At 43.7% G+C, this 27,352-nt stretch overlaps 2 long non-coding RNA genes across 2 annotated transcripts in view; one reads left to right on the forward strand and one right to left on the reverse strand.

Moving 5' to 3' along the window:
• The window catches only part of LOC113613256 (uncharacterized), a 46,781-nt gene that overhangs the window by 13,254 nt on the left and 6,175 nt on the right, over positions 1-27,352 (forward strand). The gene's annotated exons all lie outside the window — the stretch shown is intronic.
• Positions 1,434-26,760, reverse strand: LOC113613255 (uncharacterized). Its single transcript, XR_003430138.1, has 3 exons — positions 26,750-26,760; positions 21,695-21,700; positions 1,434-1,535 (listed from the first exon to the last, which is right to left on the reverse strand). It is a non-coding gene; the product is annotated as an uncharacterized LOC113613255 (long non-coding RNA).

Here is a 27,352-nt window from a genome sequence, read left to right on the forward strand (position 1 = left end):
GTTTTGGGCTTCTGGGTAGGAGAGAAAACTTATGACAAAGTGAGAGGAGGAAATATATGATAATTGTCTTATTATGTAGGTAAGAGTTTCTTAGGTGATAAAAGTCGTCCTTCTTCCTGGTACAGAGACACCTTTACAAATGGAAAGTTCTTTCATAAATATAAGTTTCCTTTACAAAAGGGAGAATTTATACTCTAGTTTTAAGCAGTTAGGGGGAGGTGAAGAGCTTTTCTTTCCTCTGCTTGTTTCAATTCCCTTTAGCTTAAAATAATCCATATGCAAAAGAGGCATAATTTCATATGGCGTATGCTGGTACCCTTCAGAAGGAAACTAGCATTTATTGAATGTCACTTTTATAGATGAACCACTGTGTCTTGTAACTTGCACATGTGATCTAATTTGATTTTCGTAACAACCCAGTAAGATTTGAGCTCCAGTGCTCCAGGGACCATGCCTGTGATGCTTCAGGACACGCCACCTCAAAATATGGCACCTTGGCATATTGTGTATTTTAAGCTGAAGGAATTTGAGAACACAGCAGAATCAGGAGGGTCACTCTGACCTTCTCCCTACCCTTCTCCCCTGAAACAAGTCATAAAACCTTCATGTGAGAAGTGCCCTCCCTATACAGGTTTCCCCTGCTATCTGAAAGTAGAGCATTCCTGTGAAACCTTTCGTAAGACAAAGTGGCACGAGGTGAAGAAGCAATTACCTCAGGACACATCTTGCTAATGGATGCACAAAGTAAATGAAGATAAAGCACAGATGCTCACAGACACCGTTCAAAGGTGAGGTGCCTAGTGCTGAGATGCTGAGTGTAGTTCCTGGGGAAGGAGCTTTGTGGAGCCACGCTGCTCTGGATGTGTGCTCACTGCAAAACAAACGCTAAATGCTATTTTCATTTTTTTTGTCTTTTTCATTTTCCTTTTTTTTTTTTTTTGTAAAAATGAAAATCCTCTTCAGATTTCTTTCAGTTAGCAGAAGCAGGAAAATGTAGGTTTTTTGTAAAAGTGAAGTGGCATAAAGTGAGCTTTTGAAAAACAGGGGATATCTGTACCTGGAGGAAAGGTATATCCTCATCTCTGAAGACAAAGGGACCCTGAGAAGAATCCTAACAAGCAGATCTTGATAAGTTTCCCTCCTACTCCTTACCCTCCCGTTCCTCCCTGACTATCCACTCTTCATCAAATCTAGCATTCAGGCTTCCCTGGTGGCGCAGTGGTTGAGAGTCCGCCTGTCGATGCAGGGGACACGGGTTCATGCCCCGGTCCGGGAAGATGCCACATGCCGCGGAGCGGCTGAGCCCGTGAGCCATGGCCGCTGAGCCTGCGCGTCCGGAGCCTGTGCTCCGCAACGGGAGAGGCCACAACAGTGAGAGGCCCACGTACTGCAAAAAAAACCAAAAAACAAAAAAAAAACCTCTAGCATTAACCTCTCAGGTCTAACTGTTTCTTTGGGTCCTCATTTCCTTATGAAGCCTCCCATGTAACATAAAACTTATATTTCATTAATTTGTATGCTTTTCTCCTGTTAATCTATGTCAGTTTAACTTTCAGACCCAGCTAGGCACCCTAAGAGGGTCGAGAAAACGTTTTTCCTCAACACTGTGAGAGTACCCTGCACTCAGTGTAGTCAAAGCTACGTGGTAGGAGCTTTGAATGGATGAAGGTACCCATGAACACATAAATATATGAATGCAGCATTTTAATTCCATTTTTGTAGATGAGAAAACCAAGGCCATGAACAGTTAAATAACTTAATCAGATTCATAGAGCCAATAGAGGTTACAGTTGGAATTTAAAGATGAGACTGTATGATTTCAAAGGTTCAGTGTGAAAGAAAAGACCATGGGTCATTCAGGGCCAAATGCATGGTAGGCACTTTGTAAGTACTTACTGAATTGGTTGACAATGCTCAAGCATATTTTCATGAGTACAAGTAGCCAGAAGATTGCAGGCATGGATCTTAGCTTCTGAAGTTTATTTAAGACCTACTGGTGTCTAGGTGCCTTGGACTTCGGGATTTTGTAATAATCAGTCTCTGTAGTAGAGGGCACCATTGGCATGTGACAAGGAGGCCATGACATTTCTGTCCACACTTGACTTGTGTCCCATAAATGTGGTAAAATCCCAAAGTTAATTCTCCTTACACATCTAAGGACCTTCCTCCAGGGCTTATTTCCTTAAACTACCTGCTGATGGTGCTTGGTTACCACCCTGGAACCCAGAGCTGTGCTGAGGGATAGATGTAATTCAGTGCTCCTTTGGGAGCTTATTAGGAGGGCCTAAAGCTGGCATAGGAAGCAGGCCCCTCAAAATGAAGCCCCTGTCAGTGAGAAGGGATTAGCCTGGCTGAGGAAAATGGGGGAGTGGGGAAGAGGGCATCCTGTGGCTTAGTTTCCACCTTTATGCTGATTATTGCTAAATTGATCTATAATTTTGATAACTCTCAAACAAGTCTCATAATTTCAAAAACTGTTAGATATTTCTTCCAGACCTTTGTGTACCATGACTCCAAAACCAGCATATGGAAAAGTGAACATATCATATTTTTGCCCATACATCAGTCTTTCCTTTTAGTTTTTTTCTGTTAGTGTTTATGTATTCTTTCACTTACCAAGGTTTAAACTTTGGATTTTTCTACTGTTACCAGATCAAACTTGGGTGTGCTTACCCACCATACAGTAAAGCCAATTTACTTCACCGAGTGGTGGAGGAAAGTACAGTTTTTATTGCAGGGCCCAGCAAAGAGTATGGGTGGCCCATTCTCAAAAGATCCGAGCTCCCTGATGGCTTTCAGGGAAGGGTTTTTAAGGCAACATTCAGGGTAAAGGCTGTGGGGTGTATGACCTTCTTCTGATTGGTTGGTGGTGAGTTAATGGGATGATGTTTCAGGAACCTTAATCACCAACCTTCTGGTTCCAACCAGTCTGGGGTTTACATGATTATGGTCAGCATGTAGTCACCATCCTCCACCTGAGTGGAGGATGACTTGGCCCTATAGGCAAGTGAGTTTCCAGCCCGGGCTTTACCCTGAAGAGTGCTCAACAGACTTGAAAGCCTTTTACACATCCATTATCCCAGCAACCCCACAAGGTCAGCTGTATTAAATCTCCATTTTGCAGCTGAGGAAACTGAGGACTAGTGAGCTAAGGGACATCCCTAGAGCCACATAGTGACAGAGCAGGATGAAAACCCATCACTTTTCACTTCTTCTTCAGTGCTTTCTCCCTTCCATCTGGGCAACTGACTGTTAGTCTCTCCAGGCCAATATACCTGGTTGCCACCAAAGCCAAACTCTGTAAGTTAATAGGGTACCACGTTTTCAAGAAGGGGAACCCTCTATCTTGTCTTTATTTATTGTGAATATTTTCTGTAAAGTGTTTAATATACTAACTAGTACATAGAAGGTCCTTAATGAAAGATAGTTACTCTTATTATTATCTACTTTGTTTGTATAGCATCACTTGATGCCCTTTTCCTTCTTTCCCTACTCTCCATACCCCTGGCTGGATACTTTCGTCCCTCATCTAAGATCTGGTACATTTTCTGTATCTCTATTATAGCACATAATCACACTGTATTATATTTTCTTAATGTGTCTCTCTGCTTACTCCCTCAGTCCTTGGGTGCTTTGGTTTCAGGGATTATTTTTATTTCCAATTTTTGTAGCACAGGGCCTGGCCCAAACTAGGTGCTGCCCGAAGTAAATGCTGAAGGGAACGGAATTCCCTTGACTGGAATTGAAATTCAGTTGCACAGTTGCAAGATACATTCAGTCATATTCTAATTTTACTCCCTATAATAATCATCCTGTGAAGCAAGTATTATTATTAATATCATTATACGCATATTAAGAATGAAGAAATGAAGCTCAGAATTCTGAATTCTCTCCAACTGGTGTTACTAGGTGACGTTTGCCAGGTTTTCCATCAAACGGTTGATTGTTATTCTTTGCTTTTCTTTATAATTTGTGCAAGGCTTTCTCCCTGACAGCAGAGCCTAAGCCTTATGTAGATCTTTATCCCCAGCATGGGGTGTGGCAGGTGGCAGACACTCAGTAAGCATTGATTTGAACGTAATTTCCACTGCTATATGTTAGAAGCTGTGTCTGTTACCAGTTGAGGGAAATGTTTGAAAGTATAATCTAAAAGTTGCTCATGATTAAATCTACTTTCTCTCCATCTGAATATTATCCAAATATACTCACTGTTTTATCAGAGATTGGATGCTGAGAGAGAGAGAGAGAGAGACTGGGATTGACTTGGATCTTTGAGAAAAGGACATGGGAAGTTGCACGGTAACCAGACCCTGTCTGAGAGAGAATTCTTTCTTTGTGCTAATACCAGAGAGTGCAGGGCTGTCATGTGAGGAGCAGTTACGCCCTTTGTGTATCAGGTAAGGCAGTAAAGAGAGGACTAAGGTTCAAGGAAAGGAGGAATTAGAAAGGGCCAAGTGATTGAAATCAACAAAGGGAATGGGTCAAGAAATATGAGAAATGGAGAGGAAGGAAAGACTGAGAAGGTGCTCTGTAGATAGCATTTAAAAGAGACTAAGGAATGCAAAGTGACCCACTGTGAAGGAGCCACCAGATACCATCTGTACTCTCCCTCCTCACCCCCACCGTGAGACACTTTCTTCTGAAAAGGATTGTCATCATCAAACCCCAAACACCACTGCAGTATTTTGTGGTGCTATTGCTTTTAAAATATAGACTGTAATTTTATTTTAAGAATCTGATTAATCTGTGATAACATTCTGGTATTTTGTAAAACTAAAATATGCTAAGGCATCCTGTCAAGAGAGACGATAAGTCAAGAAGCTAGGGTATTTTTTTCCTATGATCATGGTTGCTGATTTTGATAGGGAATTACCCACGTGCAAGAAACATTTCCTGGTATTAGCAGTGGGTTCCATATCATGTTTTGTGCTAATTTGATTTTCTGGTCTAGAGCCATTTGTGTCTGAATAAAAACGACAGCTATATTCACAATCATCATATTCTCTTTGGATCAAGTTCCTTTTGCTCATGAGACTGTTATTATTGAAGAAGCATTTAGTTGTAGGTAAAGGACCCTTGCCTTCTGTCTTTAACTGAAACTCAGCCTGCCACAGTTAATATGTTTCATGATTCAGTAAATCTGGGAAGAAAAACCTAATGTGCTGTAAAAGCAAAGGAAAAAATATCAATTGATTTCAGCACACATTTTCCTATGTAAACAAGGCCTTGCTTTCACGTAGAAAGAGCTCTCTTGACATTCTTTTTTGCATACTCTTCCACACGTTCTTACCATTATCTGTTTAGTTGTATGTAGTTCTGTTTTCAAAAGAAGAACCCTTTGGTCTGTTTAGAAGGGAGTGTGAGATCTGTAATCACTCTCTGGGCATGGAGTGTGGGCTTGATCTACGTGTTAGGAAAAGAAGTGCAAGAGAGCCTCACTGAAAGGGCTTCTACCTCACTGTGTTATTTAGTATTTTTTTTTTGCCGCATTGACCTAGCATAGGCACCTCAATGACTTGAGATAGGCTCTCAGCTTTGTAAATTCAAGTTGTATCAGTTAGCTATTGTTGCAGAACAAATCACCCTACAACTTAGTGGCTAAAACCAACAACAGTATATTACTTTTCACTATTTTATGGATTTGCTGGGTAGTTTTTCTGCTCATTTTGCCTGGACTCACTCACATGGCTGCATTCATTTGGAAGGTCACCTGGGGGATGGGCTCATTTGGGCTATGGGGAATGTCTGGGCCTCTCTCTCTATGTGGTATTTCATTTTGGGCTTCTTCACACCATGGTGGTCTTGGGGTTCCAAGAGGATAAAGGTGGAAGCTGCAAGGCTTCTGGAACTTCCATGATGTCACTTCTACCATATTCTGTCAGTGCAAGTCTCAAAAACAGCTTAGATTTGAGGAATGGGGAATCTACCTCTCTTGTAAGAAAGAGACCCTATATGTTGTGGCCAAGTTTTTCTACCACATGGCTACTTATCTAGGAGAGAATTATTAGGATATTTGGGACTGGGAAGCGTGCTTATATCTGGGTTTTGAGTCTTCGATAGTTGCCAACTGAGCCAGCTGTCCCTAAAGTGGAGTGTGTATGACAGTAGCTGGATGTGTACAAGTTTGCTTCCATAATTGTATTCCAGAGTCATCCCACATCAGACTAGGGCAAATTGCGTCGTCTCATTTCCTCATCTTTAAAGTGTGAATAGTAATAGTGTCTCCCACATAAATTGTGAGGATTCAGTGAGAAAGATAATGTATGGAAGGTGCTCTGCATGGTTCCTGGACACAGCAGGTGTTCAAATGAATGATAGCTAATTTAACTTTTTGGTTTTCTTATTTTAAATCCTGTTGTTGTTGTTGTTGTTTTACAAGTAATTCACAACATTCTTTTCAGGAAAATCTGAAAATATAGAATAGCAAAAAGAGAAAAATTATTTCAAATTACCCAGTATCTTACCACCCAGTTTTAGTCACTGTCAGCCTTTTGGTGAAATTCATCTAGCGTCTAGACTTTTTTCAATGCATATGAACATATGAATAAGTACATGTTAGAGAGAGAGAGATATTGGTTTGTGTGTGTTTAAGTTATATATATAATATATATATATAATTTTTAAAATCACAGAAGTACCCATTACTTTTTATTATTTGTATCCTTCTCATCCTGGCATTTGTATAGGCACTGAGACTGCAGTGTTAAGTAGAACCTGACTCACAACGTGTCATTTTAGTCTTCCATGGATCCCAGCTCATACCTGTTACCAGATCTGAATTTCTCAGGGTGAATCTAGGAAACACCAGGCTCCAGAGATGCTCTGGGAAAGAAAGGTTTCTTGGTCAAATAAGTTAGAGAAATGCTACATATTCTCTTCTAGTCTTTGAGAATCACAGATGCTCATTTGTGATTAGATAAATATTAAATTAAATTAATATATATTAAATTAAATATGTGATTAAAAATACAAAGGCTCTGAGAAGTCCTGTTGTAAAGCACCCTATTTCACTTTAACCCAAACTTTCCCAAATTTAAGTGAAATCTTCTTTTGCTTTTATTTAAAAAAATAATATACAGTAAAAATAACTTTTTTTTTTGGTGTACAATTCTGTAAAATTTCACACATACATAGATTCGTGTAACCACCACCACAGTCAGGATACAGAACAGTTTCATCATACCCCAAAACGCCCTGGTGCTATCCCTTTATAGTCATATCCCTACTCCCCCAAGCTCTGGCAACCAATAGACACGTTCTTCACCAATATAGTTTTCTTTTTTACAAGAAAGTCATATAAATGGAATTATACTGCCTTTGAGACTGGCTTCTTTCACTCGGGTAATACCTTTGAGACACATCCATGTTGGATGTATCAAGAGTTAGGTCTTTCTCATTGTTGAGTAGTATTGTATGGTATGGATGTCCCAGTTTGTTTATCCTGTTGAAGGACATCTGGGTGGTTTCCAGCCTTTGGTGATTATGAATGGAACTGCTATAAACATTCATGTACAGGTTTTTGTGTGAACATAAATTTTTACTTCTCTAAGGTGAATACCCAGGAATGGGATTGCTGGGTCATATGGTAAGTGGATGTAAGCAAATTCTTATTATCTGTGTAATACCTATTAAGATCCCACATAATTAGTATTTCACAGAATGTGCTATTAACACCCTACAGTCCTAGTATGTCACAGAACATACTTAGGAAATAAAGCTTTGGGAAGGCCTTGAATGATGTGACAATGCTGTATTTGAGAGTCAAATAGACCTCAAATCCATCTCCCCCATCCAAATTTTGCTTAGGTTCTGCCAGGACTCCCACCACATTCCCATTTGTTGAGGACCTACTGCCAGACATTTGTATCATGATCACATTTAGTTTAACCCTCACAACAGTCCTGTGATTTTGCAGATGAAGGAGCTGAGGACCAGAGAGGTTAAATGGCTAGCTTAGGTTCCCACAGCTGATAAGTAGCTGAGCTTTGAAGCCTTGTATCTTATCTCCAAGCCTAGTGCTTTTTTTGCTACCCCCTCTACATGTCTTTTTCTCCCTTTCTCTCTTGAAACATGCTTTTTCTGGGTCTGCAGTCAGTTGTCTTAGACCAGGGCTGGCAAATAAAAAGCACAAATGCTGTCATTTCCCACTTCCGTGCTCTTGGCAGACATTGCTAGTTCAGTTCCATCTTCTCTTTGTTGCTCAGCCCTGGTGCAACTTTCTCCAGACAACTATCAGTTGATTGGAATTAGCATTTGAGCTAATAACCATCTACTATTTTGTTCCTGGACTCTGTATTAGTTATCTATTGCTATGTAACAAAGTACCTCAAAACATAGTGGCTTAAAAATAGTAAACATCATTTATGATCTCGCACAATTTCTATGGATCCAGAATTCAGTTAGGGCAGGTAGAATGGCTGGCTCTACTCTGCCACGCCTGGCACATTCAGTTGGAAGACTTGAAGGCTGGGGCCGAAGTCATCTTAGTTTTGTTCACTCACTTGTCTGGTGGTTGATTCTGGTTGTTGGCTGAGGACCTACCTGGGGCTGTTGTCTGAACATCCTCATGTGTCCTCTCCCTGTGACTTGGGCTTCCTCAAATTGTGGTGCCTTGCTTGGTTCGAAAGCCTAGAATGGAGGGAGAGAGAGAGAGAGAGAGAGAGAGAGAGAGAGAGAGAAAACATCCCTTTTATCACGTTCTATTTCTTAGAAGTGAGTCACTAAATCTGTTCATTTTCAAGGGGCAGTAAATTAAACTCCATGTTTTAAAGGAAGGAGCGTCAACTAATTTGTGGACATATTTAAAAACCACCAGATGTTGTGCACATATTGGACATAGATGGTGTCTGTGTAACATTCTTTGCGTGGGCCTCGTTTAGCACTATGAATAATTAAGTGTTGGAATTAAGTTTTTTTGGTGGTAACAGTTGGAGCTAACATTGTTCAGAGCCTTTTACCCAGCATGCCCACAGTGAATATTCACTGGTTGGAGACAGTACCTTGGAATCTAACCTCTCTGCCCTTCATTGGGTCTTTTTTTTTTTTTAATTTATATATTTTATTTACTTATTTTTAGCTGTGCTGGGTCTTCGTTGCTGTGCGTGGGCTTTCTCTAGTTGTGGTGAGCAGGGGCTACTCTTCCTTGCGGTGCGCGGGCTTCTCATTGTGGTGGCTTCTCTTGTTGCGGAGCACGGGCTCTAGGCATGTGGACTTCATTAGTTGTGGGATGCAGGCTCTAGAGTGCAGGCTCAGTAGTTGTGGCACACGGGCTTTGTTGCTCCGTGGCATGTGGGATCTTCCTGGACCAGGACTCGAACCCGTGTCCCCTGCATTGACAGGCGAATTCTTAACCACTGCGCCACCAGGGAAGTCCCTCTTCATTGGGTCTTAAAGGCAACTTCCTTTATCAGTGTGAGAGGTTTGGCTAGAGACCCAGAGGTAGGACCTCTGACAGAAAAAGCTGAGGGGAACATTTAGATCTTATTCTTTATGTAATTCCACAAAAGTGTTGTGCTTTCAGTGCACCTGTCCATATTTTCATTATTCAGTGCAAATTTTTATGCACAGTGAATTAGCAAGACTCTTTCAGACATTAACAGATAACCAGAAAAGGGAATTTACTGGTTCACTTAATTGAGAAGTTCAAGGGGATGAATTTATTAAGATTGGATCCAGGCACTCAAAGAATGTTCGTAGGATACAGTTTCTTTCTCTTGTCTGCCCCTGTATTTTAGCTCTATTTCCTACTCTATTGGCTTTATTCTCAGGCAGACTCTCCCTGGGAGGTGGTCCAAATGGACAGCACCATTACATTATACTGGCTTAGCAAGCCCAGTAGCCCAAGTTGCCTCTTTTCTTATTGCTCTAGAAAAGTGCCAAGGTTGATGCTTGTCTTAGTTCCTTTGGGCTGCAGTAATAAAATACCACAGACGGGTGGCTTACAAACAACAGAAATTTATTTCTCACAGTTCTGGAGGCTGGAGTCCAAGATCATGGTGCCGGCAGATTTGGTATGGTATCTGATTAGGCCCCACTTCCTGGTTCATAGATGATATCTTCTTGCTGTGTCCTCACATGGTGGAAAGGGCAAGGGATCTGTTTTGTAAGAACACGAATCCCATTCACGAAGGCTCTACCCTCATGACCCAAACACCTCTGCAAACACCCAAACACCCTCATGACATCAAGCACCACCGCAAAGACCTCACCTGCTTATTCCGTCATATCTGGGGGTTAGGATTTCAACATATGAATTTGAGGGGGACACAAACATTCAGACCACAACAACACTGATTGGCCTACCTTGGGTCATGAACTTCCCCCTGAGCCAATCACTGTGATGTATGTGGAATCCTGGCCTGGCCAGTAGGCAGTCAGTCCCTCTTGAACCCATGAGCTAAGGTTGGGGGCATTTGTTTCTCCAAAGGATGGGATGGGCTTTGTTATCAGAAGCCGGCAAGCTAGACAAAGGCAACAGACATTCCCTGAGCAGAGCGACATGCCTTTAGACCCCGAGGACTTGCTCTGATCTCTGCTCTCCCGTTCCTGTCCTGGCTTTCCACTCAGCCAGTCCTCACTTCACAATCATGTTCCTACTCAACTTGTGGGCTCTGAGTTTCCCAGGACAACTTAAAGGGCAAAAGCATCCGTTTATAGTCTAAGGTCTAGCTCTTACTATTGATGCCTTGATTTACTTCTGTGACTCCTACATTCCTGACTCCTGGCCAACTTAGGATTTGAGGGGCATAGGACGCCTTGGTTTTGATCTTAATTTTCTGGACTCTTAACCTGCCTCTCATAGTCCCGAAGCAGTTACTACTTGACCTGTGGCCTTTGCTTGGGGCCTTTTGACTCCCTAGTTTCTGGTGTTTACGAATCTGTTAACCCCTTACTTCCCTCGCATCCTGTCTCCTGGTTTATTTTATTACTTTGCCTTGTTACCACTACGCTTTGGCTTAATTGTATCTCATGGGCCAACTGATTTCCTAACATTGGTCAGTATTCTGGTCTATGCCTTCTCCATCAACAGGCCTCCCTTTCTCCCTTTCTTCTTCTGGAGGACAAGCTGAGATAACAGTGGAGTTAGCCTTGGATTCAGAACCAGAAGCCCTGAGTTCAAAACTTGGCATATGTGACTTTAGGCAAGGCTTTCTAGTCTGTCTGCACCCCAATCTTCTCACTTGTAAGAATAATATCTACCTCACAGGATTGCCTTGAAGATTAAACAGGAGAATGCAGATATAGCAAGATAATAATAGATAATAATTCTAAAATGCTAATGTGTGTGTGTATTTTAAATTAGTTTTTCTTCACCCTTCTATGGCTCTTTTGTTTATGCAGTCTTCCCCATTTAAGCAGGTAGGCCATTCTGTGCTCATTAATTCAGGGAAGGAAACGTCAGAGCAGAAAAAACAAATAAGAATCTTTTTTACTTTGGTTTCCAAGAGTCTAAAGCCCTTAGGGGAACACTGAGATCACTGGACATGGCCAGAATGAGTGGGGGCAAGAGCTTTGAAGAGAGATTCTCCCTCAGAGGAGCAGAGAATCCACTGTTCTGGGCAGAGGAGGGGAGGTAAGGGTGGGAAGAAGACACACAGCGAGTCTGATAAAAGTAGAGCCCTGGGGAGCAGAAAGGACAGGGCTGGCCAACTCCAGGTTCCCAGTGTGGCCCAGAAATGGTGCTGGGCCAGAAAGGGTCATGCAGCCTGGGGTGAGGGATATGTCAGTGATGATCAGCGAGGATTGAAGCCTACGGGCCAAACAGGGTGATGGCGATTTCATCTGACAGCTGTGTGGATAGATGACAGCAAGGACCAGAATGCAAGCCCTGATCACAGCCCACCCACCCACCCCGACACACAGTGATTATCCATAAACACCCAGAGCCTAGAGGCATTCCCTGAAGGTGGGAGGAAGACTTTAAATTAGCCGAGGTTACATTTTTACCACTCTGGTTGAATAGAGGCTAAGAATGAAGTTGAGTTATACAAATATTTTTATATTTTGTGTATAACTGTGTGGTAGATTGAGAGCCATAACTACTACCCTAGAAAGCACTTAGCCTGTGTCTGTAGGTCGGTACCAGACTACTTTTACTGAATTTGAATCCAGATGTTATTGAGCCTTTGAATATAATGTCCTGCTTGATGTCTGAGGCCTGGTACAGCCACTCCCTACATCAGGGTTTCTCAAAGGGTGGTCACTTGTGAGAAACACACTTTCTCAGGCCCTGCCCCAGAACTGAATCAGAAACTCTTCCAGGTCATTTTGATGCATGCTAAAGTTTGAGAACAACTGCTCTACATCATTTCTGTTTTCTCTTCTCATTTACACTCTCAGTTTCTCAGACTTGTTCAAACATAGTCAAGTTACGGTTTGACACTTGACTAGCTTCAGCTTTGGGCCAGCCAGACATTTTATGCTTCTCGTATGAGGAAGGAGAGTTTCTGATTTCCCCCAGAGTTTTCCTCATAAACATCCCAGTTTCATTTCCCTTCGTGGAGGACCCAGTTTCTGGAAAATAGGGAGATGGGGAGAAGACCCTTCAGTAAATCGGGAGAGGAAATCCCAGACAAACATGGTCTTAAACCTTTACCAAATATGCAAGGAGCCGGTGAACTTCAGAGGGAATGATTTTTGTGGCCAGGCAAAGTTCCTGGGGAAATTTATGACCTAAACATTTCCCTGTTTCTGGGTCAGGAAATGATAGCACACAGATGGAATTTACAAAGGGAGCCTGAATGTAGTGGCCCCACCCAGGCAGCTCAGCCAAAGCCCCTTTCACTGGCTCTATTCAAGTATAATGAGTACTCCCCAGGCTCTCCTGGCTGGCTGCTTTTTCTTTTTCTTCGACTGCTTTCACTTTTTCACAGAGCACTGCCGTGCATGTAGTCCACTTGGGACCGGGGTGAGCCTTGATTTGGCAGGAGAAAGGAAGAAGTACACAGTGGCCTACAAAATTGAATCGCTCTGCCTCCCTGGCCCCTTTCCTTGAATAATAGGCCTTTGTGCTTTGAAATGTAGGGAAGTCCCAGTTTCTCAGGCTTAAAAAAAAAAACCCAAACCTTCCTCCAACTTCTCCTGCCTTAAGATGCTTAGCAGGAAGTAGTTAAGGGGCAGAACAATTATTAAATCAAATGTTTCTTTAACAATTTTAGAAATCGCTAGGATAGCTGATTTCTAAACAAATACATTTGATGCATTCCTTCAGATGGACAAAAAATATTGACTCAATTAAAAAATCCAGCTTAAAAAAATCATATAGGACAAATTGCTGCATTAAAAAAGAAAAAAACAAACCTGTTTTTGGCTCTAGCCAGTGACCCACTTTCATAAAATATTTGACAGAACAAAATTGCATTACCAGAGAGGAGTCCAGACAACCTTTGGAATCTGTTGAAATGGGTTTTTGATAATAGATATTATTTAGGTCATCTCTGTTCTTCCTTCCTGAATTTTATCTTATTTTTTCAAAGAAGAATGTTAATAGCATCACATTGTTTTTTTTAAATCCTGGAAGCAAATTATATTGAAAAATCATTATCATCATTTAAGTCCCCATATGTTTCAATGGTTTATGTATATTTGAACATCTTTGATTTTCATTTCACCATAAAAGATGTGATTTCACCATTAATTTTGAATTTTGTAGAATGTAGCAAAAGGTATAAAACATTCTTTAATCAAGGACTTATTTCTTTGGCTGCGTTGCTGGAGGCCAGGCTCTGGAACTAAACTTGGAGTAAGAGGTTATTGTCTGCCCCTCCGGCAGCATTCCCCTTCTTTCCAGTTACAGCCCAGATTTGTGTTTTCTCCTCTAGGCTACTTGATCTCTGCAAGGCTCCACTCTCACAGAGGAGAGAACACTGGATCCCTACCTGGCCAATCGAATTAGCAATCCCTTTCTCCCACCCAGCATGGGGAGGGGAAAAGGCACAGTGATTGGTTTAGGGATGGGCCATATGACCTAGCCATAGGCAATGAAATGCACCTGAGACTTTTCTGGGATTGGTGGTAGAGAGGCAGGTGCTGTCCTCCCTTTGATGCTAAAGTTTGGGAGAAGGTGGAGCTGGAGACACAGCAGCCAGTTTGACACCCTAAAGTGAGAGCCTGAAGCTATGGCAGAGGCTGGGGGCCTTTAAAGAGCCTGAGGATGAATGAAGCAACCCTACTGAAGATAGAGCTAAGAAATGGAGAGAAACCCAATCCTGATGACATCATTGAGCCGTGTGCCTGAAGCCAGACCTACCACTAGAATGTTTAGTTGTTCTAGTCAACAGATCTCCTTAGTGCTTAAGCCAGTTTTCTATTTTTAAACGTGGTCTTGCCAAGGCAGGTCTGGAGTCCAAAGGTACTGGGCATTTGCTAAGACAAGGCTCCAGGTGCTGGGAATGAGGCTGGAGTTTGGTTGTCAGAACTGGGCCCCAGTGCCACCCTGCTCCCCAACCGCCTGGCTCTTGCCTGGGCAGGGCAGGGGGTGACTCGATGCTGGTTTCTGCAGAGGGGTGCTGGATCGACTTAAGTCCTTGCCATCTCAGGTCAGGTCTGTTCTGGGAACTAGGAACAGGACCAGACTTGGAGGTAGGGGATCACATCCCTTCAGCTGTGGGGAGGGGAGGGGCAACCTGGACACATATTGTGAGGGGCTATAGAACAGAAACTTCATGCTGTGTTACATCTCTTTCATTGCATGGGCTCTTTTTTCCCTCCTGCTCTGTGTGCCCACCAGAGCAAAGAGTGTCTTTACTTTGGGTTTCTGCCCTGAATATCTTCCCACCCTCTTGTGCTCTGCCTAACTTCCACAACCGGGTTAGACATCTCTCCTCAGTATTCCCGTAAGCTCTTTTATGTACAGAGCATCTCATTTTTCATATTATATTTTCATTCATTTATTCAACAACTATTACTGAGTGCCTGCCATGTTGTTCTAGGCATTGAAGGTACAGCAGTGAACAAGGCAAAAATACCTGCCTTCAAGGAGTTACAGTATATTCTAATGGGTGGAGATAGGCAATAAAATAAGTAAATTATAAGTCTTTTAAAAGTGGATTTGTGCAAAGGGGAAAGAATAGGGAAAGAGAATAAGGATTGATAGGGAAAGGTGATAGTTTTTAGTAGACTGGTGAGGGGCGACTTCATTGAGAAGGTGGCATTTGAGTAGATTTGAAGGACATGAATGAACAAGCCATGTGGGTCTCTGGGGGAAATACTCTCCAGGTGAATGGAACAGCAAGTGCAAAGGCCCTGAGCTGGGGACTTGGTGTGTTTGAGGTACAGCAAGGCAGCCAGTGTGAGTGGAGGGAGTAAGCTCCAGGGAGAGGAGTAGCAGTTGAAGTCATCACGGGGTTAACAGGGAAATAGGGATCAGAGGTTATTGTAATTATTTACTGCTGCATAAGGAACCACTCCAAAACTTAATGGCATAACACAATTTATTATTTCTCACGATTCTGTGGTTTGACCAGGCAATTATGCTGCTGGTCTCACCCTGTGGTCCCTCATGCGGCTGACAAAGCAGGACACTAGGATGGCTGGGCTGGGCCTTTCTCCCAGTGTGGTTTCTCACCATTCACTTGTTTTGCCCAACCTTCTTATGTGACAGCTGGGTCCCAAAAGGGAGCATTCCAAGGGGACCAGCCCCAATGTGCGAGTGCTTATCTAGCCTCTGCTTGCATCACATTTTCCAGTGTTCCATTGGCCAAAAACAAAGCAAGCCGTGTGGCCAAGCCCAGAGTCAGGATGGGAGTGACTCTATCCAAGAATGTGAATACCAGGATGCAGGAGTCATTGGGGGCCACCATAAAAATGCTCAGGGATCCTGGCTTCTAAACCCATTGAGACAGTGAGGCAAGGGTGTACATGATTGATGGGCTGTGGGGTTTGGCTGGAGTGGAGGACAGAGGCCAGGTCAAGAATGTTGACCACGTTCCTGTGATCTAGTTGACTGGCTTTGTCCTTTGGTAGAGCCAAGGGGTCATCTGAGAGGACTGTAGTTCTCCATCATTTCCGTCAGCCTCCATTTTCTTAGATGTGAACAGTTGGCATCTTCTCAGTCATATTTAAGGTACCGTGTACACAGTTTCAAGACAAGCCTCCAGGATGAATCTCCAGCTAGACTGCTTCCTTTTCAGCTGCACCTATGTATAAATTTTGGAGTTACCACTGACACTGTAAATAAAAGGAAATAAGATCTGGTGAATCCATTTGAATTCACCCAAATTTGAAAGGAATAGAGATAAAATTACAAGGAGCAGATAGCTACCAAAATGATTGTTCATTGATTCATGCAACAAGTATTTGCTGACCACCTGTCATGTGCCAGGCATGTGGTATCACAGGCATTAAAGACATTCTGGAGAGGACCCTGAAGTCTACTTATTGAGTCTCATTTAACAATCGGCTCTCTGTGAAAACTGCTTCCTTTTTAATATGTTCATAAAAAGGTCTTTTAGGTGGTCTTCCCTGGACTGTCATCTTCCTTTTATCTCCTCATTGTCCATAGCGTTTGGAATCATTTCAGTGCTTTTCTGATTATTTTGGTTTTCAAAGTAAAAATAACTTTATACATTTTCTTGTTTTTAAAATGATCTATGCTTGTTTAAAAATATCTGAACACACAGACAACTGGAAAGAAGAGCATAAAAATCTCGTGAAATTCCACCATCCTGAGGGCACCACTGGTAACATTTTCATTAACAGCCTTCAGACGTCCCTCAGTGAATATACGTACATGATGCAATAAACGGAGTTGGGCTGTAACCTGATTTTTTTAAATCCCATTTTGTGAGCTTCACATTTGTTGAGTCCCACAATGCTGGATATTTAGGTTGTTTGCGATTTTTGTAACGGATTACATAATTTTTTGATTCTCTGATTTCAGCTCCACCCCTGGGGTTTTCCTGTTTTCTCTGGGACATATTTTTCTACTTTGCTGAAGATACTATCTTTGTAGGATTTTTTTTTTTTTGTCTTGTCAGTTTTGATCATTGACATCTGTTTTGTTTAGGACCTCTAACAGGAGTTTCTAAGTGGTTTTCAAGTAATGTATGATAGACTTTTAAAGGCCTTATTCAATCTTTTCATTAAATGTAGCCTACATTTGATTGACTAAAACATCACCTCAATAGATGTGTGGTGGGTTCCTAGGCTGGCCATTTCCCTCTGTATTTTTGAGTTCAGTTCTGTGTAAACATGGTTACCAGGCTTGCTACCATTCCCTCCTTAAAGTGATTTCATACTATCAGCATTTCCAGCCCCAAAGACCCCTGGCTGACCTGGATGTTCGGAGGTGAAACTCCCTCCAGAAGTTCTGTGCCCTGGCTGGCAGTGTGGGTGGCATGTGAGGCAGGCAGCGATAGAAGCTAGCTGGGCCTAGGTGGGCTTCTGCTCCACTTCTTGACCCACCACATCCTGAGACTCAACTCTGGGCAGTGCCCTGCCACTGTAACCCTGTCACATCGCACACTAATCCTTTGTTATGTGACTGCCGCCCTACCCTGGGCTGTGAGCTTCTCAAGGGAGGGACCTTTCCCATCCTGTGCAGTACCTGAGAAATATTTGCTGAATGAATGAATGAGTGATTGACTGAGTGAATAAAGGCAAGAAAAAAAATCCTGATATTACACCCAAGCAATGTTTTGATGCTCAGTGCAGGGAAAGAGGAGGGAGGTGGGGAAGCCAGGTTACAGAGAAACACAGCCTTAAGTGTGTGGGCTTTGAAGTGGGAAAACCAGGACTGAAATCTGGGCCGGACAACCTACCAGCTGTGTGACCGTGGGCAAGTCACTCAACTTTTCTGCACTTAAGTCTCCTTATACATAAAAGGGGATTCATTCAAGTAACAGGTAGATTCAATAAGTATTTATTGAATGCATTGGGCTAGGCACTATTCTAGGTGCTGGGGAGTCAGCAGGGAACACAGTTTTCTGTGACAGCCATGGGATCACGCTGTTCAGAGCAACTTTAGGAGAGAAACTCTTAAGAGCTGCAAAGAAGCTAACTTTAGCCTCCCTCCACTGCACCACCCTGTTAATACTGAGGCTGCAATGAGGGTGTAGGCCACTGCAGCCTGGGCTCTTCTTGCCCAATCCTTCTGTCCCCCTCTCTCTCCGTGGGTGTCAGACCTGATCAGGGTCAGAGGCTTTCCTGCCTCCCCCTTCTCCTTCCCCTTTATCCTTCAGAGATGTGTCTCCCAATAAGTCTCTTGCATGTCTAATTCTGTCTTGCTGTCAGCTTCCTGGAAGGCCCAAACCAATATAGCTCTGTTCTCAAGAAGCTTACCTGATGGAAATCAAGTAGTACATACCTCTGAAGGTTGTTGTGAGGATTAAATGAGATGAAATTTGACAAGGGCACAGCTGAAGGCCAGCACCAACTAAGAGCTCAGTCAAGGATACACATTGTTGTTTCTATTGTTATTATCCTCACTGATTTTATTACCCAGGTGAGCAGGTAGAGAATGATATCTTTCAGGTGTCAATTTCTTTGGTTGGTTCAACCCAGTGGACTGTACCTATATCCATGTGTCCTTCAGGGTGTCTTCAGGAACAAGAGGCTAGAAACTGGAAGTGAGAAATCCTGGGAAGATGCTTTGTAGCCTTCAGAAAGTGAGGCTGGAGCTTCCAGAAGAATCTTCTGATTCTAGGAAGGTTGGAGTGTGGAAGGGAAGAAGTCTGAATGACCATCTTTGAGGTCTGTCCTTGGCTGAGAATAGCACAGGCCACTCACTGAAGCTTAGGGGAAAGAGTGATGGGGCAGCAGAATGTGGTGAACATGAGTACAGGAGTGTGGAGCCAGGCTGCCCGCATGCAAATCCCAGCCCTGCCACCTACTACCTACCTCCCAGGCTTGTTATGAGATTTATGGTAATAAAGATAGAAAGCTCAGCACAGAGTAAGTGTCTGAAAACTGTTGGCCCCTCCCCCTGCCCGCCTCCCCCAACACTTTTATTCTATTATACTTGGAATAGTTAACATTGTGTAACTCCTCTGGGTTGGAGAATTATGGTCAGGGCCTGGGCTAGGGAGCCACTGTCCTAATCTCTGTGGATTATTGTGAAGGAGAAGAAGGCCCAGGGAACGAAAGGAGGGAGGACGTGTGGGCATGGAAGAGGAGTTGGGCTTTCGCTGGGCAAATATTTATTGAGCAGCCACCATATTGCCAGCCCCTCTGCTGGGTGGTGGGTTTATGAAGGTGATTAGGACACAGGCACTCTTCCTAAGGGGCTCAGATACTAACTCGGAAGCCAGGGGTGGACAAACAGGTCTGTAAACAGTGTGCTGGGTCCCATGATGAGGCAACACACAAAACTTGGGGGCATGTGACCCTGGGTGGAATGGTTCTTGCCATTGCTCCCCTCCCAGACCAAGTGAAGCTCCTATGGCTCCTAGATTTTTCCACAGAGCAAACTCATCCCACGAGTACAGGATGAATGTCTCCCTTTCCTGCCAGACAGAGGATGCTGAGGGGACGTGGCCCGTGAGCGCCCTGCTCCTGTTCTCCCCCAGGGCCTGGCGCAGGGCTCCGCACACGTAGGCAAATATTTGTTGACTGAGTGATCTTCTGTCTCCCTGCTGTAAACGAGTATGACAACGTTGATCTCAGGGGTGGTTGTGTGGATCAATGGGGTCATGTTTATCAAATGTAAATCACCTTACAAATGTCATTATTGTAGACTTTTCTAATTGGTGTAGTCTCTTGTGGATTAATGTAGTAAGCTGTGCAGTCCTTCTGAACTTTCTTATGTGGTTATGTGGAGGATTAAGTAAATATATATAATATTAGAACAGGGCCTATCACGTCATAAATGCTCAAAAAGTCTTGGCTAAATCAGTGGGTATAAAATTTCAGTTATGCAAGATGAATAAGTTCTAGACAACATAGCCCCTATAGTTAACAACACTGTGTTGTACAGTTGAAAACCTGTTTAGAGAATAGATCTCACCACAATTAAATTCTTCTTGTGGTAAGAAATTGTTCATATCGCAATTAAATAAATTCCCCCAAACTGAAATCAAAACAAGCAAACAAGGCTTCCCTGGTGGCGCAGTGATTGAGAGTCTGCCTGCCGATGCAGGGGACACGGATTCGTGCCCCCGTCCGGGAGGATCCCACATGCTGCGGAGTGGCTGGGCTCGTGAGCCATGGCCGCTGAGCCTGCGCGTCCAGAGCCTGTGCTCCGCAATGGGAGAGGCCACAACAGTGAGAGGCCCGCGTACCGCAAAACAAACAAACAAACAAACAAAAAACCAAGCAAACAAAAAAACCCATGAAGGACAAAAATATATGTAGGAAAAATAGAGGCAACGTTATAACTTATTAGAGTGCCCAGAACAAATACATCACTTCTAAAATTTATCATTCACCTTGGTTTATAACCCATTACTATTTCAAAATAAAGTGGTGAAAAAATGTGGGGGGAAAAAGTCTTAGCTATTATAAATATCATCACCGTTGCTAGTTTTTTATGTGTCATTTTACTGATCAGAATTCTGAGATTCAGAGAGGTGAAGCACCTCGCCAGGGACCACACAGCTGAATGTGGGCAGAGCAGCCCCTAGGAACCAGGTTTTCGGAGTCCCGACCCAATGCTCTGGGACATTCTTGGAACTGCCCGCCAGGGGACGCTCTTCGCCCGGGATAGGATCTGGCCAAGGATCCAGCAGCAGCCTTTTCTAACTAGAAGAACCTAGCATTCTAGAGCTAGCAGGGATTTTGATCATGTCTAAGCCCTTCTCTTAGAGGGACAGAAACAAAGCTCTGAGAATGTATGTATCTGGGCCCAGATTCACCCATGGTCACCAGGTGATGCTGAGATGGAGTCCCAGTTTCCCATTTCCAAATCTCATTTGCTTCCTGCCTCCTTGTGTCATCCCTTGCCCATGTCCCTGCAGCCACTTCTGGACTGTCCCTTGCAGAGCTAGGTGCTTCCCTGCTGGGCGTTTGCAGGGCTCAGCTGTCTGGGGGTAGAGAAGGTGTTTGGGAGCAGGGCAGGTGTTGTGGCAGGTTGGGGAGCCCTCCCCATTTCTTACCATTCTCTGGCGTCATTCAGGGTAGTGTGTGCACTGCTAAGGGCAGGGATCCAGGAACTAAACTGCCTTTGTCCAAACCCTTGTCCTCCCCTTACCAGTCCTGCATCTCATTGCCCCATCTATAAAACAGGAGCTATAAAATACCCATCCCACAGGGTCTTTGTGAGGATCGAGTTAATATGTGCAAAGCACTTGGAACAGTTGTAAGCACATGGTAAGAGCTATAAAAGTGTTAGTTCTCAGTATTATAACTCACCAGCATCCTACCTGGATATGCGTTGATGTGAGAGTTTCAGTATGATTCATCACACTCCCCAGCTATTCACGCGTCTGTAGTATCCTTTCATAATAACAAGTGCCATCTACTTGCAGTTAGGCTGTGCAGTATGCTAAACCTGTGATTTCATTATATCAGTTAATCCACAGAACAACCCGTGGATACTATTATTGTTCTCAACTCAGAGTTGCTTAGTCAAGACTAAGGCATTTACCAGACTCACACAGAAAGTGACAGACCTGGACTCACACTCAGGCCTGTGTGATGTCAAAGCTGAGGCTTTTTACCACTACACCGTCTGACCTCCTCTTGAAGCCAATTAAAAACAATAAAATCAAGCCCCCGGAGGAGCCCCAGCATCCGCTCTGCTCACGCCTCTCTGCAGGACCTGTCTCTCTCAGAAGCAATCCTGCAGGGTGAGGTTTCCTACCACTCTTTTTTTTTTTTTTTTTAACATCTTTATTGGAGTATAATTGCTTTACAATAGTGTGTTAGTTTCTGGTTTACAACAAAATGAATCAGTTATATATATACATATGTTCCCATATCTCTTCCCTCTTGCGTCTCCCTCCTACCACTCTTATCCTTCGGGACAAAGGAGCAGATTTCACAGATGTCTCCCTGCTTCCTGGTAAAGACACAGCATACTTTGACCAACAAACAAAGAGCCCTCTTCAGATTAGAGCTGAGTTAGCCACACAGTCTTCAAGGGCCACCTTCCCAGCCTCCTGTTTCTTCTGCAGCCTGCAGGCCCCTTACCTGGGCAGGGTGGGTTGCCTGCATCTCAGGCACATGAATTCACTGAGTTCTGGGTGATCCAGATGTAACACGAGCTCTCAGTGACTCAGGCCAGCCTATCTGGGATTTTTCCTCTCTTGGCATGTGAGAGAGCCTGCAGTGTTGACATCTTTTAGCCAAGAAAGAAACAGCAGGCACCAACCTATAATTACAGAATCATAGAACGTCGGTCAGGGCTGGAAGGGACCATAGGATGCGGAGAAAAGTATCCTGACAAGAGAAGGTTCTTGGTCAGGATCTCGTTGAGCAGGAAGGAAGGTACCCAGATTTAAGCCCTTACTTATCCTTGGTACCTTTCCTGGTACCCACAGCTCCCAGAGGTGCTGAGAGAGGGCTGAGCTGGGACAGGGTGGGAATGTGCATCTAGGCCACTGAGTATGTGTGCATTCAGTGCTCGCTCTCTCTCTCTCATAGGTGATGATCCTGTAAAACAGGCTTTCTCAACCTCAGCACTAGTGGCGTTTGGGGCTGGATAATTCCTTGTCTCAGGGGCTGTCCCGTGTTTAGCAGCATCTTGGGCCTCTACCCACTAGATGCCAGTAGCACTCTCCCAGTTGTGTGACAACGAAAAATGTCTCCAGGCATTGCCAAATGTCCCCCTTCCTGCTCCCCACTCTTGTTGAGAACCAGTGTTCTAAAAACCGGCTCCTTCTCTTCTGGAAACATGTATTAAAAGCTTACTATGAGCCATGCTCTGCTGGCACATGAATCAAGCATGGGCTCTGTCCTTAAAGGAAGGACTCATTCAGAGTCCAGCTGGGGAGATGGACAGGGCCACACAGGTGGCAGAGTATGGGAAGCCCTTCCACAGAGATAAGCACTAGGTTCTCTGAGGGGCACAGGGCAGGTGCTTCACTGACTGGAGATCCAAGAAGGCTTCATAGGAGGACATGGCAATTTTCCAGGCAGGCAAGGCAGGTGAACAACATTCCAGGCAGAAGGAATGGAATATACAAAGGTCAAGAGTTGTGAAGTGTGACGTGTTGGCTGAAAAAAGTATTCTAGTGTGACCGTGTCCTAGAGTGCAAATGGGGAGTGGTTAGGGAGCAGCCTGGAGGAGGGTGAGGCAAGACTAACGAGGGTGGGACTTCCGTGGTGGTGCAGTGGTTAAGAATCTTCCTGCCAATGCAGTGGGCATGGGTTCGATCCCTGGCCCAGGAAGATCCCACACCCCGCGGAGCAGCTAAGCCCGTGCGCCACAACTACTGAGCCTGCGCTCTAGAGCCCGCGAGCCACAGCTACTGAAGCCCGTGTGCCCTAGAACCTGTGTACCACAACTACTGAGCCCATGCACCGCAACTACTGAAGCCTGGCACACCTAGAACCCGTGTTCTGCAACAAGAGAAGCCACCGCCGTGAGAAGCTCACGCACCACAATGAAGAGGAGCTCCCGCTCACCACAACTAGAGAAAAAAGCCGCGCGCAGCAATGAAGGCCCAAATGCAGCCAAAAAAATAAAAAATAAAAAAAGTAAGAATGAGGAGGAGGATAATGATGATGGTTAACTCATATTAACCATTATTATATGTCATAATATATGGCATCTAATGATGATGGTTAACTCATATTGAGCACTTATTGTATGCCATACTGTTCCAAGTGTCTTATGTATATTGTTTCTTCATCTTCAGGGCAATCCTTTGAGGAAGGTATTATTGTTATTACTTCTACTTTATAGATGGTAAAAATGATGCACAGAGAGATTATGTAACTTGCCCCAGCCACACAGCTTGGGAAGGTGATGGAAATTTGGTTATGAGATCCAAGGATTTTGAAGTAGAGCAGTGTCATGATCAGGGTCTCAGTTACCTTTTGCTGCATAGAAAACCGCCCCAAAGTGACTGGCTTAACCAATGCACTTTATTATATTTCATGATCTCGTGGGTTGGCTGGGGCTCAGCTGGGTGGTTCCTCTGCTGGTCTGGCTTGGACTCTCTCATGCAGTAGCAGTGAGGAGGGGCTGGATGTCTGCCACCTCGATGTTCCTCCATGTAGCCTCTCTCCTCTCTCTTCTTCTATGTGGGCCTTTGCCCATGACCACTTTCTCTTGCAGAGTAGCCGGTTCTTCTTGGTGGCTCAGTAGCTGCCAGGCCTTTTTAATGTGAGGACTTGGAAGTCCCAAGATGTTGTTTCCTCTGTAGTATTCTTTTTTTTTTTTTTTTTTTTTTTTGCGGTACACGGGCCTCTCACTGTTGTGGCCTCTCCTGTTGCGGAGCACAGGGTCCGGACGCGCAGGCTCAGCGGCCATGGCTCACGGGCCCAGCTGCTCCGCGGCATGTGTGATCTTCCCGGACCGGGGCACGAACCCACGTCCCCTGCATCGGCAGGCGAACTCCCACCCACTGCGTCACCAGGGAAGCCCCTCTGTAGTATTATTCTAGTCAAAGTGGTCACAGGCACAGCCCAGATTCACAGGGAGGGGACATGGGGCCCACCTCTGGTAGGAGGAGAGGCACACACATATAGGGAGGGAAGGGAGGAATTGTTTGAGGCCATTTTTGGCTACTGGATATCAGAGCCAGATTTTTATTCTAGAAAGAATGTTCTGGCAGCACTGTGGAGGTGGATTGAAGAGGGCAAGACTAAAGACATGAAGGTGAATTATGAAGTCACTGTAACAGCTTCAACAATTTTGGCTGAATTGGTCATTCAGCATCTCTCTTTTCTTCTGTTACTGTGGAAAGATCAGAGTAATTGTGTTTTTAAAATTATTAATTAATTAATTTGGTTGCACTGGGTCTTTGTTGCAGCAGGCGGGCTCCTTAGTTGTGGCTCCAGGGCTCCTTGGTTGTGGCTTGCTGACTCTTTAGTTGTGGCACGTGGGCTCCTTAGTTGTGGCAGGCGGACTCCTTAGTTGCAGCTTGCCAGCTCCTTAGTTGTGGCACATGAACTCTTAGTTGTGGCAGGCATGTGGGATCTAATTCCCTGACCAGGGCTGGAACCTGGGCCCCCTGCTTTGGGATCACGGAGTCTTATCCACTGTGCCACAAGGGAAGTCCCAATTGTGTTTTAATAATAATAATAATAACACAATAATCATACTAGCCTACAATTTATTAAGCACATATTGTATGCCAAGCACTGTCGTAAGTACTTTTCTACACATTTTAATCCTCACAATTAGCTCATGAGGTATATTCCTATTTTACCTTCTAGAAAACTGAGATCAGGTGTGTCAGTCACCTTGGGCTGCCATAAAAAGCTACCACAGACTGAGTGGCTTAAACAACGGAAATTTATTTCCTACAGTTCTGGAGGCTGGATGCTCGAGATAAGGTGTTGGCAGTGTTGGTTTCTTCCGATGCCTCCCTCCTTGGCTTGTAGATGGCTGTCTTCTCCCTGTGTCCTCACATGGTCTTTCTTCTGTGTGTGTCTGTGTCCTGATCTCCTCTTTTTAGAAGGACACCAGTCCTATAGGATTAGGGCCTCCCACATGACCTCATTTTACCTTCATCACCTCATTTTACCTTCATCACACTTCATCGCCTGTCTCCAAATACAGTCACATTCTGAGGTACTGAGGGTTAGGACTGCAACAAACAAATTTTGAGGGGACACAATTCAGCCCATAGAGTCAGGTAATTAGCCTCTGCTCATGTGATTAATAGGTGGGAAGCAAGTATTTGACCTGGTCTGTCTGACTTCAGACTCCTGTTGTTAACTGCTCCTTATAGTATTACTCCAAATTGTCTTCAGTTCTTGTCCCAAGCAGGAAAGAACAAGGTGGAGGAAGACACCAAGCCTGTAGAGCTTTGCATTTAGGACTTAGCTATTTCTAACTGAGGAGTAGGAGCTGAATTCCACTTACCTGTTCTGTGTCTTTCACCTGTCACTCTATCATAGTGACCTTTTCGGAAGGGCACTGAAAGATGGCGGGGGTGGCATATCCTGATAGAATCATACTAGGGGATGATAGTAATGATCACTAACACTTTATGAATGTGTACAGTGTGCCCGGAAGAATGCTAAGTGCTTTACGTGCATTATTTAATTCTCACAATAATCCTGTCAGGTGGGTATTGTTATGTTTCCTATTTTACATATGGGGAAACTGAGGCAAAGTGGTGCATTAACCTGCCCCAATTCACCCAGCTAATAAGAAGTGGCAGAGTCAAGCTGAGCACTCAGGCCATCTGAATCCAGAATGTGTACTCTTAACTATTATTCTTCCATACTGACTCTGGGAATCTGGTAAAGAATGTTTTTTTGATGTCGAGTTGTATGAGCTGTTTACATATTTTGGATATTAATCTCTTATTGGTCATATCATTTGCAAATATTTTCTTTCATTCAGTAGGTTGTCTCTTCATTTTGTTAGTGGTCTCCTTTGCTGTGCAAAAGCTTTTAAGTTTAACTAGGTCCCATTTGTTTATTTTTGTTTTTATTTCCTTTGCTTTAGGAGACAGATCCAAAAAAATGTTGCTATGATTTATGTCAAAGAGTGTTCTGCCTATGTTTTACTGTTTTCTTCTAGGAGTTTTATGGTTTCTGGCCTTACATTTAGGTCTTTAACCCATTTTGAGTTTATTTTTGTTTATGGTGTTAGAGAATGTTCTAATTTCATTCTTTTGCATGTAGCTGTCCAGTTTTCCCAGCACAACTCATTGAAGAGATTGTCTTTTCTCCATTGTATATACTTTCTTACTTTGTCATAGATTAATTGACTGTAAGTACATGGGTTTATTTCTAGGCTGTCTATTGTGTCCACTGAGCTACGTGTCTGTTTTTGTGCCAGTATCATGCTGTTTTGATTACTGTAGCTTTGTAGTATAGTGTGAAGTCAGGGAGCGTGATTCTTCCAACTCTATTCTTCTTTTTCAAGATTGTTTTGTCTATTCGGGGTGTTTTGTGTTTCCGTACAAATTTAAAAACTATTTGTTCTAGTTCTGTGAAAAATGCCATTGGTGTTTTGATAGGTATTGCATTGAATCTGTAGTTTGCCTTGGGTAGTATGGCCATTCTGACAATATTAATTCTTCCAATCCAAGAACAAGATATATCTTTCCATCTGTTTGTGTTGTCTTCAGTATCTTTCATGGGCAGAAGATCTGAATAGACATTTTAATAAAGAGGAAATGGAGATGGCCAACAGGCACATGAAAAGATGCTTAACATCACTAATCATCAGGGAAATGCAAATCAAAACCACAATGAGATATCAACTCATAGCTGTCAGAATAGCTGTCATCAAAAAGAACCCCAATAACAAATGTTGGTGAGGATGTGGAGAAAAGGAAACCCTTGTACA

This window comes from Aethalodelphis obliquidens, unplaced genomic scaffold (genome assembly GCF_003676395.1).
Source record: "Aethalodelphis obliquidens isolate GAN/ISIS:26980383/991018 unplaced genomic scaffold, ASM367639v1 scaffold86, whole genome shotgun sequence".
NCBI lineage: Eukaryota > Metazoa > Chordata > Mammalia > Artiodactyla > Delphinidae > Aethalodelphis > Aethalodelphis obliquidens.